Here is a 23,106-nt window from a genome sequence, read left to right as displayed (position 1 = left end):
CGTGAAAATGTAATCACATGTCAGTTCTAGTGTAATATATTTGTCCAATGAATACCCGTTATCATCTGCATTTCTTCTTGGTGTAGCAATTTTAATGGCCAGTAGTGTACATACTGTAACGACTACATAATATATTTGTTATGTGTATAAAAAGAAACATGGATTACCGAGCACTGAAGATTCTTCATAAATAAAAGAAACGAAAAGCCGGAACATACCTCCATGAAAAGCAGCCAAGGAACGACGGAAACCGGAGAAAACGACGATATATTTATTTGTTGTCATATGTTGTTACATCGGTACTAGTTAGTGTAGGAATATTCTTATTTAATTTCCTTTCCACCGTAGTAATTATCTTAATCTATTACGTCGATGTACACAACCGAAGCAAAGCCCTGGAAACGGCATCTAGCTGCTATGTGATCCTTACATTCCAGGAGAACGATCTTCGATTTTCTGTGTCGTTGCGGTTCATCCTCTGTATGGTGGCACTCCGGCATATTGATGGTGATGCCTTAATTTCCGCCTACATAACTAGACTGTGCATTCAAAATATGAAAGTGTTCATTCTTAAATTTACTGCTGCTGCGAGGCATGTGATCAATAAAGTGGCACCTAATGGAAACATAATATACTCCAGCAAGTCACGCAGTTTGATTATTGTTTTGTATTTCCATCTACTTCCACAGAATTCATTGTAGGTAAATGTAGGAGAAACTTCGTAATTTGTTACTGTCAGAATTAAATTTGATTAACAAAACTGCAAACTGTTAACGAATTTAATCCATACATCAGCTGACTAACATGACTGTCATTTCATCGTTATTGTGTGATGCTATTCCTATGGATCTTTCTACAGCAACGGAAACACTTGGTTCTTCAGTAATGAACTACTAAAACTTTACTGTAATAATCTATATGATGCGGACAGTATGATCCAGAATAATCACGAAATGCTAACGTAATACCGTCTCAAATAGTGTTATTTCATTTTAGGATTTTCGTATTAACATCATTTTTTGTTGATAATGTCTCACAAAATTGGTTTCCGGCATAAATCTTAATTTACTTCTGCTTCCGCTATTTGACTTTGCTTCAAAATTAGTAGTCAGACAATTTAAGTAATTTATTTAGCATGTTATGGTATTGCTGCATAATGCAAATGTATATTTCATATTACATCGGAAGACGAAATGCTCAGATGTGTGTACAATTCTGATATTTTTTTGAATAAAGTTTTCATTAGTAATGCGATAGTGTATTAACGCCTTATCCTTTGTGGAAAGGAATTTAAAAAACTTTTTAGGTAACATATAGGCAAATATGAAGTATAATGTTGTGTGCATCGTTTACATAGTTACTCTACACCAAATTATTATTTAATTCCTCAAATAACAGCACTCAGAGTTACAGTAAAAGAAGAAGGTGTTGCTTACGCCAAAATTGTTGTTACGTGTTATTGCAAAAATGTGGTGAAACAGTGCTTATGCTAAGCTAATTTCTCATGTCTGCCATGGATAATAGAACGTTTCTGATATTTATTAAATTTTCCAGAAGCATTTACCGACGTCAGCCTGTTTCGTAACTCCAGTCACGTATATAATGTAACTGTTATTGTGCTGATTTCCTGAGATAATTACTTTCTGCTTATTACACTTAGCGCAAAACAGTGTCTGCATTACTGACTGCTAGCAACGTAGTGGGTCAATCTTACGGTGTTTATATTCAAAATGTAGTTAGCATTTTACAATCTCTAAAACGCCAGAAGTTTGAAATGAATTGAATCGGCATGATACGAACACGACGAACAACATTCTATGTGGGACGTGCCCGAGCTATCGGTTTCACGCCCCCGTGGTCATCTCTTCATTGTACAGATGGTAAATTATCACCACATACCGTCTCGGAACGTGTGGTGTTAATAGACGACTTTTGATTTGTTGCGAGGATATATGGTCTCGCAAAGAACATTTTCAGACCTAAAGATCTATTACAATAATTGACTTTTCTCCCTTGGAGTGGCGACAGGCTTCCCACATGGCTCGAAAATCTAGTTTCGCTTGCGCTGTTCGGGTGTAAGCAACAAAACTCTTAAGCAAAGATTTCGACGGTATTCTAATGAGGAATAAAAAATACTGTCAAGAATCTCGATACGTTAATGCCACATTCAGGTATATCAGATGCGTCACACATGTTATGAAATAGACGTCCTAATTCTCATTGGTATCGTAAATGAGAAGAAGTATTTTCAGAATTAGAAAATATTAACTATCATCGTCTGTACTACTTGTTGGTGACTCGAAATATGAGAAAACAGATTTAACTTAAGCGGCTATAATTCAGCGGGGGGGGGGGGGGGGGGGCATTACCGTGTTTCGTTTCGGATCGGATGGTGAAGCTCTTTATAAGCAATAATGATTAATTACTATCATCATGATTAAAGGATATTTCTGGTGAAAACGTTATTTTCCGTGCTACAATGTCTCCAAGTGAAACCCACATTCCTTCAGGATGATAAACCCTGTATCTTCTGGAGAACAAGAAGTTATTGTGTTTTGGTCTACAATGGTGGTCAGTTACTTTGAACATTCTGCGTGGTCTTTCTTCACGTCTCACCGTAGTTGAGCAGCTTTCTGCTCTCTAGTGGACGGGACGTGATTAATAGGTACCTACCGTTTCTGAGTAGTTTGAAAGAGGGTCCACAACATGGGATTGTGCTTTGGGAATTTGTTAACACGTGGTGGAACTGGCCAGTTTCTGTCCTACAAATGGTTCACCATTAGAAAATTTCCAAAGAGTCATAATATTGAAACATTACACCACTTCTTTCTGCATAGAAATCGATACTGTCGGGACACCGAATACTGAAATAGGGCCTCAGTCAAAAGTCATGAGAGTCACTGACATGTCTATATCATCAGAACGATCTCCTTCCAATCCCTGTAACGATACTTCTTACGCTCATAGCTTCTCATACAGACCATTTTCGTCTGGATGTATCAGGATATCTTCGGTAATCCTCCAATTACATACTTGTCTTTACAAGCACGCGGGTTCGCGCGCGCGCGTTTGTGTGTGTGTGTGTGTGTGTGTGTGTGTGTGTGTGTGTGTGTGTGTGTATGACGAGGGGGAGAGAGGGGGGGGGGGCGACTGTAGCAACATTGTCTATATTACATTGAAACGCCAAACAAACTGAAATAGGCACTCGAATTCAAATAAAAAGATACGTAAACAGGCAGAATACGGCGCTGCAGTCGGCAACACCTATATAATACAGTAAGTGTCTGGCGCAATTATTAGATCGGTTACAAATCTCCGACATCGCTGCGGCCGAAAAAAGATCCTGCAAGAACGGGACCAACGACGACTGAAGAGAATCTTTCAACGTCAGAGAAGTGCAACCCTTTCGCAGATTGCTGCAGATTTCAATGCTAGGCCATCACTAAGTGTCAGCATTCAACGAAACATCATCGATATGGTCTTTCGGACCCGAAGGTCCACTCGTGTACCCTTGATGACTGTACGACATAAAGCCTTACGCCTCGCCTGGGCCCGTCAACACCGACATTGGACTGTTGATGGCTGAAAACATGTTGCCTGGTCGGACGAGTCTCGTTTCAAATTGTATCGAGTGGATGGACGTGTACGGGATATAGATCAACCTTATGAAACCATGAATCCTGCATGTCAGTAGGGAACTTTTCAAGCTGGTGGAGACTCTGTAATGGTGTGGAAGTGATACAGGACCCCTGATACGTCTAGATATGACTCTGACAGGTGACACGTACGTAAGCATGCTGTCGGATTACCTGCATCCATTCCTGTCCATTGTGCATTCCGAGGGACTTGGGCAAATCCAGCAGGAGAACGCGACACTCCAATCGTCCAGAATTGCTACAGTGTGGCTCCAGGAACATTATGAGTTTGAACACTTACGCTGGCCACCAAACTCCCCAGACATGAACATTATTGAGCATATTTAGAATGCCTTGCAATCTGCTGTTCAGAAGATATCTCCATCCCCTCGTACTCTTACGGATTTATGGACACCCCTGCAGGATTCACAGTGACAGTTCCCTCCAGCACTACTTCAGACATCCATGCCACGTCGTGCTGCGGCACTTCTGCGTGCTCGCGGGGGCCCTACACGATATTAGGCAGGTGTACCAGTTCCTTTGGCTTCTTGTAGAGGCTTTTATTCTAGCATTAATTCGAAGGCACTTCAGTTACGGTGAAGGAAAAATCAATATACAAGGAATTAGTATGATGAATGTGACATTTAATCTACGTTGTAGTGTTTCTGTGCAGAGCAGTATACCTTATATAAAAACAGAAATTGAAATTTCTATGTAGAATATGTTCATGTCATTGCCTGCGGTCACTATCAAGTTGTAGAAACTGTTAAAACAGTCCAAGCTAGTAGACACATATGAACGAAGTTGGTCTACGGAAGAGTTAAGAGCACTGGGGAAGTAGGCTGCGAAAAGATATTCTGAAGCTGCTAACGAAAAAGACCATGGGATATTTGAAAACAGAAACACATTCCTTGCTAAATAAATTGGAGTTTTTGTTATGATGCATAAAAAGGAGAGGGAAGACTTTTGTATTTCTGGAGAAAACGAAGTGCAGCTTATTTTCAAATTAATTAAAAACTGCATAACAGTCACAAAGACACTCTTTCCACTATCCTATATATGAAAATGTGGACTGACGTTAAAATAATAATAACCCTAAATATTAATTAAAATTTCATAATATTCAAATCTATGAGGCTGGTAGTTTGCCAACAAATTTGATTTACACAAATACTAATTTTTCTCAAAACTTTGTTGCTGTGCTTTGGACCCTTATGGTTCTCAGTGCCTGAACTGGAGATTTCCACTTTCATGTTAACATCTCATGGACATCAAAAGTGGTGATGGAAACTTTAAATTATCCGTTGCAAACATAATGAAACTTAGTTCAATGATGTCTGCTTATTTTGCCACAATCTCTCGACACTGTACTCTTGTATTTATTTCTTTAGATACTGATATATATGCTCGAAATATAAAAACATGTCAAACGTTTGTGAATTAGTGTACAATTTCCTGAAGTGGCAGTTATACAATATTTCAGGATTTCAGATTTTACTCTCAAACTTTCTCTACTTTTTTTGTATCACTAGTTGTTGAATATCGCATTAAATAGCGAACAAGAGCAGATATCATCAAAACTTCCGTTAGGGCATATAAGAATAGATTTGATAACACTGAATCTCCTTGCCTGTATCCCCATTCACTCTGGTATTCTCACTACGTTGGTGAGCAGAAGTCGAATGGAAACGAAAGTATAACATTGACACAAACGATCTTTCATGTGTTAAAATTGAACGAATCAAAACCGTGCAACCGAAGGGTTGTCAGCTTCTGTTGAAAGATTCTCATAATAAATTAATCCTGTGTGAAACAACAGTTTATACACAGGCGAAAAAAAAAATCAAAACACCAAGTTTTGCGATATAAACGAAAGTTCGTAGGTGTGTTTGTACATCTAAAAGACGATGTCTGTTCATAAGAGTGGCTCTAGTAGCGCCACTATGAGGATGAAAATCAGGTTTGCTTTAAATGCACAGTGTAACGGTCGTGAGCCTTGTTACGTTTGAGATTGGGCGTGGTGAGTTGATGTCAGTCAAGAATGCCTTTAAAGCGACAAAGACGACATTATCAACATCTCACTGAGTTTGAACGAGGTCGTGGAACAGAGGTACGTGAAACTGCATGTTCCTTCTGCGATACTGCAGAAAGATATATGATTGCTGGCAGCGGTGTTCACGAGAATTTACGCTCACAAGAAGACCGGGCTCTGATCGGCGCGTGGCAATATGGAGAGGGAAGACCATCGTATTCGGCATATGACTACGGCGCGTCGTACTGCACTTGCGGCAGAAATCTGAGCAGCATCTGGCACCACAGTGACGCAACGAACTGATACAAATCGGTTACCTGAAGGACAGCTCCGAACCAGACGTCCTGCAGCGTGCATTCTACCGACCACAACCCAGCAACATTTACGACTTCTGTGCTATCAAGCTCAGTGAAGGGAAACGTGGAGATACGCTGTGTTTTCTGATGGAAGCTGGTTTTGCCTCGCTGCCAGTGATGGCCGTGTGCTGGTTTGGAAGGAGGCCGGTTGAGGGTGTACAACCAACCTGTCTGCATGCTAGACACACTAGAACTGCACCAGGAATTATCGTCTGGGGTGCGATTTAGTATGACAGGAAAACTTCCGTGGTTATCCCACACTCCTTGACAGCAAGACTATACTTCAATCTGGAGATTCGACCTGTGAGCTGCCATTCACGAGCAGCAGTTCAGGAGGTTTTCCAACAGTATAACATGTCGCTGTTGTAACCCAACATGTTGTACGTACTGTTGACATATTGCCTTGGCCTGTTCGATCACCAGATCTGTCTGTAATATATGGGACATCATCAGACGACAAGTCCAGCGTCAGTCACGATTATCATTTGGCGTCCATATATTGACTGACCAAGTGCAACAGGCATGGAACTCCATCACACAAACTGACATCCGGCACCTGTGCGCCACAATGCATGCACGTTTGCATTCAACAGTCCTGGGATGTTAATTTACGAGAATTTAACATTGTCAATCGTTTATCTCACGTTTACCTTAACCTGTGATTTTGCAATGTTAATTAGTGAAATATGTTACCTTGACGAACGTATTCACAGAAATTCATCATTCTACATTGATTATTTTTGGTGTTGCGATTGCTTTTATGATAGTGTGTTCATTGTTCCGATCAATAATTTCGTTTGCAACTTGTAAGTGGTCTTTTGGGTTATACACACCTCTTAATTAGTTCGTTCCTTTGCTTTATAAAATTCCCATGAGTATTGTAATACTGTAGTGAATGATCCGTACATTGCAAAGAGGAAGCTGACAAGTTTACGATTTATAATACCTTCTCCGTATCCATTCTTGTGATTAAAAAAAAACTGCAACATCGTTCCAGTTTTGGAGAAATGCCATTTGCAGACATTCTGTAAATAATTTCATAAGCTCCTCTTTCTGCTGAATGAGTCTTATCTGTAGGCCACTTTCTTTTCTCTGTATCTCAAATTTCATTGTAGGCTTCACCTCCAGTTAATTTACTTATGGAAGCTCATTATTTAATTTACGGACTGTCTGTGTTTCTAGTTAATCTTTTAACCTGCATAAATATTTAAAGAAATCTTTGAATACTTGTTCAGTTATCCCTCTGCTCTTACTCAACGTTCCATTTACCATCGTAACTGATGAAATGTGGTGTTTACCCAATATCATATTATGTTTTGTTTTCTTCAGGTACCTGTTATGTTTATCAAATTTTCGTTGTTCCTTTTCACTTCTTATCACAGAAACTTCCAACCAGTATATTCTGTAAAGTTCTTATTAAAGTTTGCTAGAAACTCTTGCCTTCTTTCATATGCTTTTCTTCGTACCAGTCTATCAACGCACAATTCCAAAATTGTTTTTGACTGTCACATCCTCCTCAGTTTCTTCGGTATTTAATAAAATATGTAATTAAAAAACATACTTTATACTGCTAGATTTGCTGCTTAACAGATAGATAACTGTCACAGATTCTGCTTATTATTTGTTTGCCTATGTTTGATATAATAGGGCAGACCTTTGCAGCACCTCTTCTCCTGATGGCGGGATCATGCTTATCTTGTTGCTGTATGATCAAGTTCCACACTTATTATGTCTCTGAAGTTCTCTTTGATGGCTCTTTCCAATTTTACAGGAAAAAGTGCATAGTTTGATTAAAAAAAGTCGGTGTCATAATTCGGCAGGTGTGAAAGTTAAAAGTTACTTACGAGCATCATAAAATTTGCCACATTGTTCGCTATAGCTTATCGATATTTACACTCGATACACTGACTCGTTCCGTACATACATGTTTTAACTACCACATGCTGTTGATAACCAAAGAGGATGACAAATGAAAGCCGCCATTTCGGCTATAGGATTAGATGAACTCTATATTACAACTACGAGAATGGGGTCAGTTGCTATCTGAAAGTCAGAGATGAATAGCAAAATATTTTTAAATATGAGACGCAGTCTGTAGTTTAGTACAGCAGAGTGATTTCGAAATTGCAGTAAAGACTTAATGCCTTTAAGGGGAACAGCCATCTTAGTTTCAGAAACATTCGTCACTGGCAATGAGACTCAGTTTTCATTACTGCGCCACAGCCCCTCCCCCCCCCCCCCCCCCAAAAAAAGGTCCGAGAACGCACCATCGTTTAGAGTGGTACAGTTAGCACTATTAGCGATCTGTAGAACGATGGAAGATTATTTTATGGATTAATAAATCACCGGGGCACGGGGTGTGACGTGCCACTATAATAGGAATGTATGAATCTGATAGGAATCTGGTTACGTGGTGTGTAGCATGTTGACGATGAAATTCGATAGTGGTGTGCCTGAAGATCTCAGGAAGTGCTTCCTTGCCCGTGCTCGGTTGATGTGTTCGATGAACAAATCCTATTCATTTAAGTGGATGACAGGCACAGGTACTAGACAGAGAAACGACTACCACATCGGCTATAGATAATACGTGATTCCATGTGAGTGTGTTTATAAGTACACATTTTCTGTAATTTTGTTTACTGTAATGATAACATATCTGTTCCACATTCAATGTCGTAGTATTGGTTAATAGGACAATACCTTCCGAAGAAGACAGTTTTAATACTGTTGAAACCATGGTCAAGTTTTCATAAGCCTGTATTTTTCAACTGGTTGGCTGTTATTTCCAACCCTTTGAAGCTCTTGCACTCGTAAGAATGAGGAGAACTTCAGAAGCACATTTTCCCTCTTTAACAGGGGATTCAATGACAGCACGCTGTGTAAACAAAACACTAATGCCGATCCTTTGGAAGTACTGTCTGTGTTCACAGACAGGCGCTAATGACGTCACAATATAGCAACGTGTGATGTAAAGTCTGTAGATTCCGATCCTGCAGCCGTTTATGTTATATTGTTGCAATGGGATTTTAACAATGGGTTACACACAACTTTCAGTGTGGCTCTCGCAATCTCCAAGTTGCTGCGTCCTGAAAATAATGCTGTATCTTCCAAAGCCCAGAAAACGTAAAGGAATTTACACCCGTACGGCTATAACCATGTTGGTCATTCAGGTTCTGAACTACTGACTGACGAATATTTGGGAATCTCACCTATTTCCTTTTATATGTCATATGCTATGTTTTCTGTTCGCTTGGGTGCTTAATTACATTGACTGGATGCAAATTACGCCTCTGCGAACAGCGGAAAATCGTAGAGAGTAAATGTGGCACTGGCACACACTTCCAAATTGGACTGATTTTAGAGCTACATGTTGCGGACTGGAAACAATTACCAGGGGAACGTGACAAAAGCCATGTCGCTGAATGCTTTGTTACACTGGCCAGCGTAATCGTTTTGATATTGCCCACAGGAGCGAACGCGTGTCGAAACTCTTCGCGGACATGAACGTGCGAACGCTGGCTGTGTGGAGGCAATATGTGTAACGCATTACATGCGTAAGAGATGAGTCACGCAGTTCCTTATTATAATTGCTACAGTGCAACACACTCTTTATTAAACAAAAATATGAATACACTGTAATGACTTTATAGTTCACAATTCCATTCCATGCTGGTTCATCGCAATACCAATAGAATAATCCAGATAGTCCAAGGTCCAGCGAATCTCTCAATAATCCGTAGAAGAGCAATCCAAAACGTAGTTCAGCTGCAATCCAGTAAATAGCCAGGTCACGAAAGTACTGTGTAAGCCAGGTAGAGACTTAAGCACAGCACTAGTCGTACTGCCTTGCAGCGGCCATGTGGCCAGGTTGTATCTCCAGCATAAGGGAATCGGCCTGGCTCATGTTAATGGCCGCTGACTCTTCTTACAAGCTGCTTGAGGGGTCGCTGATAGCGGACATGTGTACAAAATGTACATCTAACCACATAGCTCTAACCTCACGTTTACAGAAACCGTACATCTTAAAGTGATAACAAAGTAGGCGATTGATATTTAGCACTGTAATAATTGAAATAATTGCACTAGTATATTTAGAATGATGAAACTTACATCTCTCTGTGCCTTTGTTATCCCTACGGTAGAAAAAAATCTTATGGTCCAGCATTTCTGAAGCTAGTGTTAAATTTGAAGATGTGTACCACGAAGTTTGTTTCTTGTTACCAATATTAGTTTATTTCCAACAATAAGCGGCTTTCACTCGGTTAATACTCGGCAGAAATCAAACCTCTATTTGGATCGGACTTCCTTAACTCTTGTGAAAAAAGGTTTACAGTATACTGCTGCATCCATTTTCAATAAGCTGCCACTCGAATTCAAAAATCCTAGCAGTAATCCACGCGCTTTCAAATCGAAACTGAAGAGTTTCCTCATGGGTCGCTCCTTCTATTCTGTCGAGGAGTTCCTTGAAAAATTAAGCTGATTCTCATTGTATTGCTGATAGCGTTTGCTTAAACTTATGGACTGATTTTCTTTTAGGTTCTTGAACACTTATTTTTATCTGTTATTACTTTTATGTTGTAATTTCATGTACTGACACGTTCCATGACCTTGGAGATCTGCTCCTCAACTTGGTCCTACGGAACTTGACATGTAAATAAATAAATAAAAGTGATGTGGTCACAACGGGCAACTGTGTCCTATATGCACGTAATCTATAACGAAAGTTCTGCAAGTGTTCTAATGCTTCTCTAAGTTGCAATGTTCCTGTACATAAGACAGTGTTCTAGGCACGGAAAAATTTCCCTACGGTTGAGTCAGCAACTTCAGAAGTTCAAGGCCTTCTAGTATTAACACCATTAACGTAACTGATGACAGCAACCGGCGTTGAAGAATGTCCTTTCACTGCAACTTCTCTCTGTCTATGAAAGTGTCACAAAAGAACGACTGCGGCATCCTATAAAACATTTTCTTTTGGATGAGGAATATAATTTGGTTCTTTGACAAGAAAGCGGCTTTTCTCTTCGGTCACAGATCACTATGAAACTGATTTCTTTCTTCGTCTATGAGTACCAGGTGCTACAAGTTTGTTTCCTTTTTTTGCAACGTGCCATATCGTCTAAGGTCGTGAAACTTAAGTAATACATTCTTTGCACGCCACTGTGTGATGCATTACCCTGCAGTATAACAACATGGATAATGCTATGGACTGACTAAGCATTTGATACTGGATGTCACAAACACGTAACCCGTGATCTATTTCCTGCCAGACTTATATAGTTTGTCAGCTAGGAAAGAACTGATCTCATTGCCAGCAAATATTTCGGTGTATCTGAGTCTTTCAATATCCAGAGCACTAGTCTAATGTTCCATAGCTGCTTGTACAAGTTGTACAGTAGGCAGCCATTTGTCTTTTGTAACAAATATAATACTGTCCTTTCACTACATTTTATTGAACGCAAGATTTTCTATTTGTCTTTGTAACACAGACGGCATATATCGCATTGTCGCCATAGAGGGAAAGCAGTCATATGTGCTTCCGTTTCAATATTTTTGTCTGTCTTGTAGGTATACTGTAATGACAGGGATGAAATCGAAGGTTTTGGCAGAGGTCGGTAAAGTTATTCCAGGGATGGATGAATGGAAGAAGGAAGATAAATTAGGGTTTAACGTCCCGTCGGGGCGAATAGTGGAAACTGATGTGCATACTTCACGTAACTTTGGCTAAGGAAAAGGATTTATGCCTATTGACGTACTGCCGAGAGTTTTTAGCACTGTCTCATATGTGCTGTATTGGCAACTATTGCAGAACTCACCATATCAAATATGTGGTTGAATACGTCATAAATTAAATACGATTTAGGAAATAACCTTCTGTTGTGTTTATAACGGGTGAGAGTATACCTCAAAAATAAATATTTTAGGCCTACTGCTATCGGAGCTCTGTTTCGTCAAAACGTTTGTCCTTCTCATTACTATCTCGAGAGCAGATATATCATTTTCCGAAATAAGCTAGATACACTGATCGTTTGTTGTACTACATTTAAAATAATAAACTCTATTGGGATTGGTTAGTACAACTGCTTCTCCGTGCTTCATATTCGTGGTAACACATGCAGTAGCAGAAAGAAAACCTTGTCAATATTAGTGAATACTCGCTGCTTTTTAATACTGAATACGTTTATTAACAGCTTATCTCCAAGTCATCACATTTAATAACAAAAATGTTTAACGAAATGCGCTGAGACCTGTAATGTATAATTCTTGGTTATACTATAGGAAAAATAAGTGAAGTAACGCACAGAAGAAATTGAATCACATGAATTAGTGATATTTTCAGACTGCTTTGCGAGTCTGCAAATAATACTTTTAGTTTAAAGAAATAATTGCCCTCTCAAATCGTTGCAATGTATATTACGACAAATTAATTGTGCTGCATAAAATATTTTCCCACTGTGTCCCAGAGAACAGTTCTATTTAACGGTCAGCTGTCAGGTTTTTGAAAAGCGAGATGTCGAGTATTGTTTAGAGTTTCTGATATTTTTATTAATCATCCTAGGGGAAAATAGGATTATTTAAAAACGCTTGGTTGCTTTTGACAGCCTACTGTAATTCACAGACAAACTCCTCGGAGAATATAGAATGCTTGGAAAACAACTGCATTCCAAAAAATAGATTTTCTCTGAACGAATGATTATTGCATATAACCTATGACAAGAAAGGTAAGGAAAAGCACCGACACCGTCACTTCAGACACTTCTAAGCGCGTATCTCAAGGGGACATTATGTTAGTGACATCTATCTGAAGAATATATACCTCATGGCTGTGGCATTCGCGAAGGTACATGTCCGTAGAACACTTGTCAGCTGCTTTAACCTCCTTGTAAATTTGTTCATTCCGTATGAAATCACAACACGTCATTGCAACAATTTATTTTTTCAGTTATTATTACTGATTAGTCGTCAATGCCTTCATTAGGGTTAAGTGAGTTAGAGACGTGTCACAAGTTCGAAAATATATTAACAGAAATTTACATCAAACACCTAGGAACGTATGACGGTCATTAAATCTAAGACCATTGGAAGTAGTATGTTACAGAGTACGGAATTTCAGAACAGTGTAGTTTTATATCAAGTCTGTAATGTTTTGTGCAGTTTGTCTGAACTGACAAAAGTACGTCGTATAACGGTACTCAGGGTTCCAAATTTTTCTGTGCTCTTGTTATTAGTCTCCCACGCCCCTCCGATACTGGTTAATTTTGATTATTCATCAGGTCCAATTCCGCACAAACACTCAAAATTTCAAACTCCCCATCCAATTTCGCTAACATGTCAATTAAATTGGACCTATGAATATAGAGTGACGATGGAGAAAATGTAAAATAGTCGCATTTTTCAATAGACAGGTGCTAATAAATCTACATCTATTGTTTACGCCAACGTTGTGACAACAGCTGGATGTAAACACTTAAGGAAATTCTGTACTTTTAGTATAATGTATCGTAACAGTAAGTTTTAAGAATGTTTTTCATGGAGAAACAGCAGTCTGGCTAAAAGTATTTTGAAAATGGATTAACAAAGAATATTTTCGGTGGTAACCGGTTTCTATCACTGTCTTTCCATGCTTAGATCCTCATAATATGATAGCAGGTGGCGGCAGTGTATGGAGCAGGTGTTGTAATTCCACATACGTCAACTGCTCGTTCATGGAGTTACAACACCCACTCCATTCACCGCAACTCCTACCTTCATGGTATGAGAATTTGAGGATGGTCAAACACTGAACGAAACCGGTTACCATCCAAATAAATGTTTTTGCGGTCGAGACTGTTTTTTAATCTATTTGGGAACACTAACAGTCTTTCATGATCTCCCTCAACATTTGTCTTACTTTCTGAAACTAGACAGGACTTTTCCTCCTGAATCTGAAGAAATCTAAGATTCTGGTAGTAACAGGAGGTAGTAATACTATTCCTCAAGTGTTTCACATTATATTTTCTATTCACAAGTTTCGTAATGGTCGAGGATTCAAACAGTGAGTATTTTATATTCAGAAAAAAGCTTGTTGACAAAACTGTGTATGCTAATAAATTCAGAAGAGTCATTTGAACCTTGGTTCTATCCTAGATTTGTGATAGTTAAAGCCAAGAAAAAATTAATGATAAGCAGTAATATTGTAAGAGATACCCTGGAAGCCACACAAAATTAACATCATTACCCTTTTGATATAATTCTTGACAGCCAAATTTAATGCCAAGAGCAAATATATTCCTGTGTTGTACGAAGAATAAGAAAAGGCATTCGGAACCCCTATATTAATTATTTTCGTCCAGAATATGGTTACAGTCAAACTGAAATGACTAATACTGTGAAGTGAAGTAATAATACCATGAAGTGTTGTAATAATACAAATTTATTTCATGGGACAATTTTATTCTATAATAAGTATGGAAAGGTCAGAAACTGAATAATGAGCGTATTAGAACAGGAACAAGGTGAAATTTTACGTCTTCCTGACATGTTTAATTTGTTTAAACCTACTGTGTTGCATGATGATACATGTTTGTACTCCAACGCACTGAGTAAGTACGTATATTGCAGAAGTAGGTCACTTGTGTTTCTCGGAAAGCAATAAGGTAAATTAATAATGCTGGGGTAGAAGCAGTTACACTAAAAATTATGTGCAACTACGCAGAAGGAATGTGAACGCGTGTCAGGTTCGCGTATCACCTGTAGCAAATTAACCCTGGCAGGGAAGGCCAGACTATTAGAGTCGCATATCCTGACATGCCAGCCTGCCGCCTACGCTGCGTCTAATGAGCGTCTAGTCCGTAACACTAGACAGGGCGCAACACCCTCCCCCCCCCTCCCCCTCTTCATCCCCCTGCCAGCCCGACGCTCATGCCGCGCCGGTACCAAGAGACACATAACCAGCTGCTATGTCCGCAGGCGCTTTCCGCTACGCTGCGAAACACGAGCCGGCTGCTAGGGTTGCCTGGCTGCTACCAACTGACCCATCTAATTGCAGCCTTCCATGTCGTCACTACCTTTCTCACGCGCCATTTACTCATACGGCATTGACGTCTGATTGCATAGCACGCCCAGGAAGGTAGGTTAATATTACAAGAGATTAGAGAAGTTGTCATTTCAAGTAATATCATTCATACAGACATGTGGGCTACTACAAATGATTCGCGTGAGAAGCAATTGTAAATGTTTACTGTCACTACTAAACGGTTTTATTTTGTTATTTATTTCTACACTGACGGAAAAAAATCGCAACACCAAAAAATATGGAATTTCGGGAATACATTTATCATTGTAAATGAGAAACTGGTGCATTAATAACCTGTGTAACCGTCGTAATGTTGACTGGAAGCAAGAACACGTGCATGCATTTTGTTGTACAGTTTCCAGATGTCAGTTTCTGGGAAGGAGCTCATTACCTATTGCAGTTGGACGGTCAATATAGGGACGGTTAATGGTGTTTGTGGATGACACTGCAGTCGTCATCCGATGATGTTCCGTATGCGCTCGACTGAGACAGATCTGGTGATCGAGTAGGCCAAGGCAACATGTCGACACTCTGTTGAGCATGTTGGGTTACAACAGGAGAATGTGGACGAGGGTTATTGCCCGCATCTCGTGGTCGTGCGGTAGCGTTCTCGCTTCCCATGCCCGGGTTCCCGGGTTCGATTCCCGGCGGGGTCAGGGATTTTCTCTGCCTCGTGATGGCTGGGTGTTGTGTGCTGTCCTTAGGTTAGTTAGGTTTAAGTAGTTCTAAGTTATAGGGGACTTATGACCACAGCAGTTGAGTCCCATAGTGCTCAGAGCCATTTGAACCATTTGAACGAGGGTTATCCTGTTGGAAAACATTCCGTAGAATGCTGTTCATAAACGGCAGCACAACAGGTCGAATACGCAGACTGAGGCACGTATTTGTAATCAGGGTGTGCGAGATAACCACGTGTGTGCTTCTGCTGTCATACAGAATCGCACTCCAGACCATAACTCCTGTCGTAGATCCAGTGTGTCTAGCACCCAGATAGGTTTGTTGCAGGCCCTCAACTGGCCTCCTTCTGACCGACACACGACCATTACATGCACCCAGACAGAACCATCTTTCTTCAGAAAACACATCTTTACCGCGCCTTCCAATGAGCTCTCGCTTGTATCACTGAAGCCGTAAGTGGTAGTGGTTTGGGGTTAGTGGAATGCATGCTACAGGGCGTCTGGCCAGAAACTGTCCTAGAAATAACCGATTTGTAACAGTTCTTCGTGTCACTGTGTTGCCAACTACCGCTCAAATTACTGCTGCAGATGCAGTACGGTGCGCCAGAGCCATACGCTGAACGCGATGGTCCACGTTGCCGCCTGGAGCTGGATCTTCTTGCGACCGTACATACCCGTGACCACCGCTGCCGGCAATCATGTCTACATTCGAATATAATGAATTTCCTTGAGACAGAGAAGTTGATGTCCATGCATCAGCACGGCTTTAGAAAGCATCGCTCCTGCGAAACGCAACTCCCCCTTTTTTCACATGATGTCTTGCGAACCATTGATGAAAAGTAGCAGACGGAAGCCATATTCCTTGACTTCCGGAAAGCGTTTGACTCGGTGCCCCACTGCAGACTCCTAACTAAGGTACGAGCATATGGGATTGGTTCCCAAATATGTGAGTGCCTCGAAGACTACTTAAGTAATAGAACCCAGTGCGTTGTCCTCGATGGTGAGTGTTCATCGGAGGTGAGGGTATCATCTGGAGTGCCCCAGGGAAGTGTGGTAGATCCGCTGTTGTTTTCTATCTACATAAATGATCTTTTGGATAGGGTGGATAGCAATGTGCGGCTGTTTGCTGATGATGCTGTGGTGTACGGGAAGGTGTCGTCTTTGAGAGAATGTAGGAGGATACGAGATGACTTGAACAGGATTTGTGATTGGCGTAAAGAATGGCAGCTAACTCTAAATGTAGATAAATATAAATTAATGCAGATGAATAGTAAAAAGAATCCCGTAATGTTTGAATACTCCATAGTGTAGCGCTTGACACAGTCACGTCGATTAAATATTTCGGCGTAACATTGTAGAGCGATATGAAGTGGGACAAGCATGTAATGGCAGTTGTGGGTAAGGCGGATAGTCGTCTTCGGTTCATTGGTAGAATCTTGGGAAGATGTGGTTCATCTGTAAAGGAGACCGCTTATAAAACACTAATGCGACCTATTCTTGTGTACTGCTCGAGCGTTTGGGATCCTTATCAGGTCGAATTGAGGGAGGATATAGAAGCAATTCAGAGGCGGGCTGCTAGATTTGTTACTAGTAGGTTTGATCATCACGCGAGTGTTACGGAAATGGTTAAAAAAATCGTTCAAATGGCTCTGAGCACTATGGGACTTAACATCTGAGGTCATCAGTCCCCTAGAACATAGAACTACTTAAACCTAACTAACCTAAGGACATCACACACATCCATGCCCGAGGCAGGATTCGAACCTGCGACCGTAGCGGTCGCGTAGTTCCAGACTGAAGCGCCTCTTCGTGAATCGCAACTGAGGAAATTTAGAGAACCAGCATTTGAGGCTGACTGCAGTACAATTTTACTGCCGCCAACTTATATTTCGCGGAAAGACCACAAAGATAAGATAAGGGAGATCAGGGCTCATACAGAGGCATATGGGCAGCCATTTTTCCCTCGTTCTGTTTGGGAGTGGAACAGGGAAAGAAGATGCTAGTTGGGTACGAGGTACCCTCCGCCACGCACCGTATGGTGGATTGCGGAGTACGTATGTAGATGTAGATGTAGATTCACACGACGTCTTCCTGCAACATCGCAGAAGGAACATCCAGCTTCTTGTAGCCCTATTACAAGACCGTGTTTAAACTGAGTGAAGTGTTAATACTGACTCCTTGTCGCCTTAAAGGCATTCTTGAATACCATAAATTCACCACGTCCAATCTCAAAGTTAATTAACGCTCACGACCGTTGCAGAGTGTGTTTAAAGTAAACTTGATTTGCATCCTCATAGTGGAGCTACTAGCGCCACTCTAGGAGTAGAAACACACCTACCAAGTTTTGCTTGTGCCAAACAACTCCTCGTGTTGCGATTATATTCCGTCCGTGTATATACCAGTTATTATTTTTTCACTAGTTAACAAATTTTTATAATTTTGTAATACATTTTTAACTGTTAACAAAACATTATCGTGAGTGACGAGCAATTTTTATAAATCGCCAAAAATTAAAAAAAAAGTCGTCCGTCATTTTCAGTGCACTCTTATGCTCTCAAGAGGACACGCTGTTTTCTAAGCGGGCTCATGGCGATTACCCTCGTGGATACTTTCTTACTAGTACTTCAGTCTTCATCCTACCTCATAAACAAGGCGGTGTCACGATTGTCGATCATGTACTAACACGAGCAGTCCTCGCATTAGAAAAAGTTCGGTTCAAATGTTGCCTCAGACTTATGCTTAACAATACATTTCTTCATCTCACATGTTGTTGCTGTGCTGTTGTTCGAATAATATGATGCACCCCTCCATGGTAGTCATACAATAGAGCTGGATGTCCTCTGTAAATGAAACGGTTGCATTTTCAGCTTGCTTTCAAACGCTAGCAGTACTAAACATAGCAAAGTTATGTTGTCTAAAGGTACAAGGCCAGAACAGTCAGTCTTCCATACTCTTGCCCATGCATGAACTGAGAACGCTGTATCCCCTTTTTGTGGAACCGTAGCCTAGTCTAGCAAATGGTTCAAATGGCTCTGAGCACTACGAGACTTAACATTGAGGTCATCAGACCCCTAGACTTAGAACTACTTAAACGTAACTAATCTAAGGACATCACACACAGCCATGCGCGAGGCAGGATTCGAAAGTGTGACCATTGCAGCAGCGCGGTTCCGGACTGAAGCACCTAGTACCGCTCAGTCACAACGGCCGGCCTAGTCTAGCACCTCCATAGATATATAAATGTGCTTGCATTTAGGTACGCCTACCTCTACTCTTGAGGCATACTAACCAACAGACTGCGGGAGGATATACAGGGTGAGTCACCTAACATTACCGCTGGATATATTTCGTAAACCACATCAAATACTGACGAATCGATTCCACAGACCGAACGTGAGGAGAAGGGCTAGTGTAATTGGTTAATACAAACCATAAAAAAATTCACGGAAGTATGTTTTTTAACACAAAACTACGTTTTTTTAAATGGAACCCTGTTAGTTTTGTTAGCACATCTGAACATATAAACAAATAGGTAATCAGTGCGTTTTGTTGCATTGTAAAATGTTAATTACATCCGGAGATATTGTAACCTAAAGTTGACGCTTGAGTACCACTCCTCCGCTGTTCGATCGTGTGTATCGGAGAGCACCGAATTACGTAGGGATCCAAAGGGAACGGTGATAGACCTTAGGTATAGAAGAGACCTGAACAGCACATTACGTCCACATGCTAACACCTTTTTATTGGTCTTTTTCACTGACGCACATGTACATTACCATGAGGGCTAAGGTACTGGCGTTTCATAGGACGTGGAGGACACATAAATTGGCCAGCCCGTTCTCCTGATCTTACACCTCTGGACTTCTTTCTGTGGGGTACGTTAAAGGAGAATGTGTACCGTGATGTGCCTACAACCCCAGAGGATATGAAACAACGTATTGTGGCAGCCTACGGCGACATTACACCAGATGTACTTTGGCGTGTACGACATTCATTACGCCAGAGATTGCAATTGTGTGCAGCAAATGATGGCCACCACATTGAACATCTATTGGCCTGACATGTCGGAACACACTCTATTCCACTCCGTAATTGAAAACGGAAACCACGTGTGTACGTGTACCTCACTCCTCATGGCAATGTACATGTGCGTCAGTGAAAAAGACCAATAAAAAGGTGTTAGCATGTGGATGTAATGTGCTGTTCCAGTCTCTTCTGTACCTAAGGTCCATCACTGTTCCCTTTGGATCCCTACGTAATTCGGTGCTCTCTGATACACACGATCGAACAGCGGAGGAGTAGTACTCAAGCGTCAACTTTAGGTTACAATATCTCCGGATGTAATTAACATTTTACAATGCAACAAACGGCACTGATTACGTATTTGTTTATATGTTCAGATGTGCTAACGAAACTAACGGGGTTCCATTTAAAAAAAGGTAGGTTTGTGTAAAAAGACATACTTCCGTACATTTTTTTATGGTTTGTATTAACCAATTACACTAGCCCCTCTCCTCACGTTCGGTCTGTGGAATCGATTCGTCAGTATTTGATGTGGTTTACGAAATATATCCAGCGGTAACGTTAGGTGACTCACCCCGTATAGTCCTCACGAAATGAGAACGACTATAACATCTGAAAAATTCCAGCCTTTGGGAGGATTTATTGACAGTTGTTCTTCCCGCGTGACTTTTGCGAATGGAACGCAAAAGAATGAGCTATGATAGTAACACCAGAACTATTCTCCACCACATAGCATAAGATCGAGGATAACATTGCTAAAGGAACTACGGTTCATAGACAACGCGTTCGTCGTGTTACGTTATTCTGGGTGATTGTTCAGCCTTATTGCGCAGCACTCTGATCGTGCCATTCGCCTTTGGAGAACGGTTAGAGGGAGTAAGACGTACGTGATGGACAGAGTCTGGACGATCATCACATACCTTTGGAAAAGGAGACGAACATATTTTCCGACAGGCATGTTCAGCTCCAGCAGGCACGGTTGTTGGCATGCGGCAAACGTTGATAACCCTTTGTGTCCCATCATCGTTGTCAACTCATAACGCAAGACTACCTGTTGCACACCAACGGTTGAAATGGCTCTGAGTACTATGGGACTTAACATCTGAGGTCATTAGTCCCCTAGAACTTAGAACTACTTAAACCTAACTAACCTAAGGACATCACAGACATCCATGCCCAAGGCAGGATTCGAACCTGCGACCGTAGCGGTCGCTCGGTTCCAGACTGAAGCGCCTAGAACCGCTCGGCCACACCGGCCGGCTTGCACACCAACGGTGAAGACTCTCTTAACACTTTATTTGTACCACCCAGACTCTTCAGCCATCATGACTGCTGACTGTGGTGTCGGCGAGCCAGCGCCCACCTATTTGACGATGAACAGTGCGTCAGTCTGTATGGAAACAACTTGGTATGACGCTTCTTGTCATACTGCCTAATCTATTTACTTTCCATTGTTTGTATATCTTACCGTATAAAAGACACAATTTCTGTTGTGAGTTCAGGGTGCGTATAAGAGTAAACAGTAGTTTATGAAGTTAGCAAGTTTTATCTTATGGAAACAACGGCGATTGCTATAATGGTCAAAATCACTTTCATTTTACAAAACAATCGTAATTACGTTTTCGGTGGCCACTGTCTCAAAGAACCATCCTCAGATGCATGTGTTTCCCGGCACCTGAAGATGTGTGCTGCATGGATCTGAAGGCAGCCGTCTGAGACAGTCCAAACAGAAACATAATCACGATTTTGTCGAAAAATAAATCATTTCATCAACAGAGTTTAACAGATCGGGTAGCATGTCAATTTGGAGGTGATAAGTGCACCAAAATTATGGCACCTCTGTGTTTCACGTGTGCAGATTAACTTACAATAAATAATTAATAATCAGCAGAAGAAGGGATACAGAAGTTCATCACCGGGTGGCCCTGTTTATGGTACAAAAATATTAATTATAGTATCAAGCTAATTGAAAATAAAAAAAGTTAAAGGAGAAACGCTATTCCAGCGTGACAGAAGATTCTCCAACATTGAAATACGTGTGTATGTAGCAGCACCATGCGAGGAATCTAGGTTCGCTTGAATCATATGAGTCACACTAACAGCCATCGCCAAGTGTAAGCTTGTAATTCAAGTACAGTGGTACCAGGGGACTCACCTCTAATATTTTAGTTGCAATACGGTATACAATAACCATAAATCGTCTAATTGATGAGATTCTGCCACACTGTCTTTCATTGGGAGGAGTGAAGTATCCGTTTGTTTCTCATTGATTATTGCGCAGTCTGGGCTCTGAAGCCATTTAAGAAAAGTCATCTGAAACATATACAGAAAATATAAAATAGCCATTGGTTCCTTCCACAAACGAAAAAACTGTTTTGCGTAGTGTAACAACATACATGGACATACTTGTGTTTCAGTACAGTAAAACGACATCAAAACGACGGCTGTAGATGTTTCGTTTTATTATGTACTTGGTTTGCAGTTGAAGCATTTATCAAATCACATTAATGAAGACCATAGGAGGTATGAGAGAAAATGAAACACAATTAAGTATAATTAAAAATGGCGAATATACAGTATTTCAGCTCAATCATTCATCATCATCATCATCATCATCATTTAAGACTGATTATGCTTTCCAGCGTTCAGTCTGGAGCATAGCCCCCCTTATACAATTCCTCCATGATCTCCTATTCAGTGCTAACATTGGTGCCTCTTCTGATGTTAAACCTATTACTTCAAAATCATTCTTAACCGAATCCAGGTAACTTCTCCTCGGTCTGCCCCGACTCCTCCTACCCTCTGCTGCTGAATCCATGAGTCTCTTTGGTAACCTTACTTCTCCCATGCGTGTAACACGACCCCACCATCTAAGCCTGAGCGCCCTGACTGCTACATCTATAGAGTTCATTCCCAGTTTTTCTTTGATTTCCTCATTGTGGACACCCTCCTGCCATTGTTCCCATCTACTAGTACCTGCAATCATCCTAGCTACTTTCATATCCGTAACCTCAACCTTGTTGATAAGGTAACCTGAATCCACCCAGCTTTCGCTCCCATACAACAAAGTTGGTCGAAAGATTGAACGGTGCACAGATAACTTAGTCTCAATCATTAATTTACTGAAATAATACGCCCTTATCCCTGAAAGAAGAAACTAGGGGCCATGTATACAGTTGCCGATGAATGCAGAGACTTTAAATAACCTTTGCTTATGCGAAGCAACAGAGTGTAACACGGCGAGCGATACGCACTTATTCAAGCGATATACGGAGTGTAACAAAACTAAAACAAGAAAAAACTGTCTACCAAGGATGGGCCGTAAAGTGCA

This window comes from Schistocerca cancellata, chromosome 2 (genome assembly GCF_023864275.1).
Source record: "Schistocerca cancellata isolate TAMUIC-IGC-003103 chromosome 2, iqSchCanc2.1, whole genome shotgun sequence".
Lineage (NCBI taxonomy): Eukaryota > Metazoa > Arthropoda > Insecta > Orthoptera > Acrididae > Schistocerca > Schistocerca cancellata.
The sequence above is the reverse complement of the archived record's forward strand: the minus strand, read 5'-3'. Positions refer to the sequence as shown.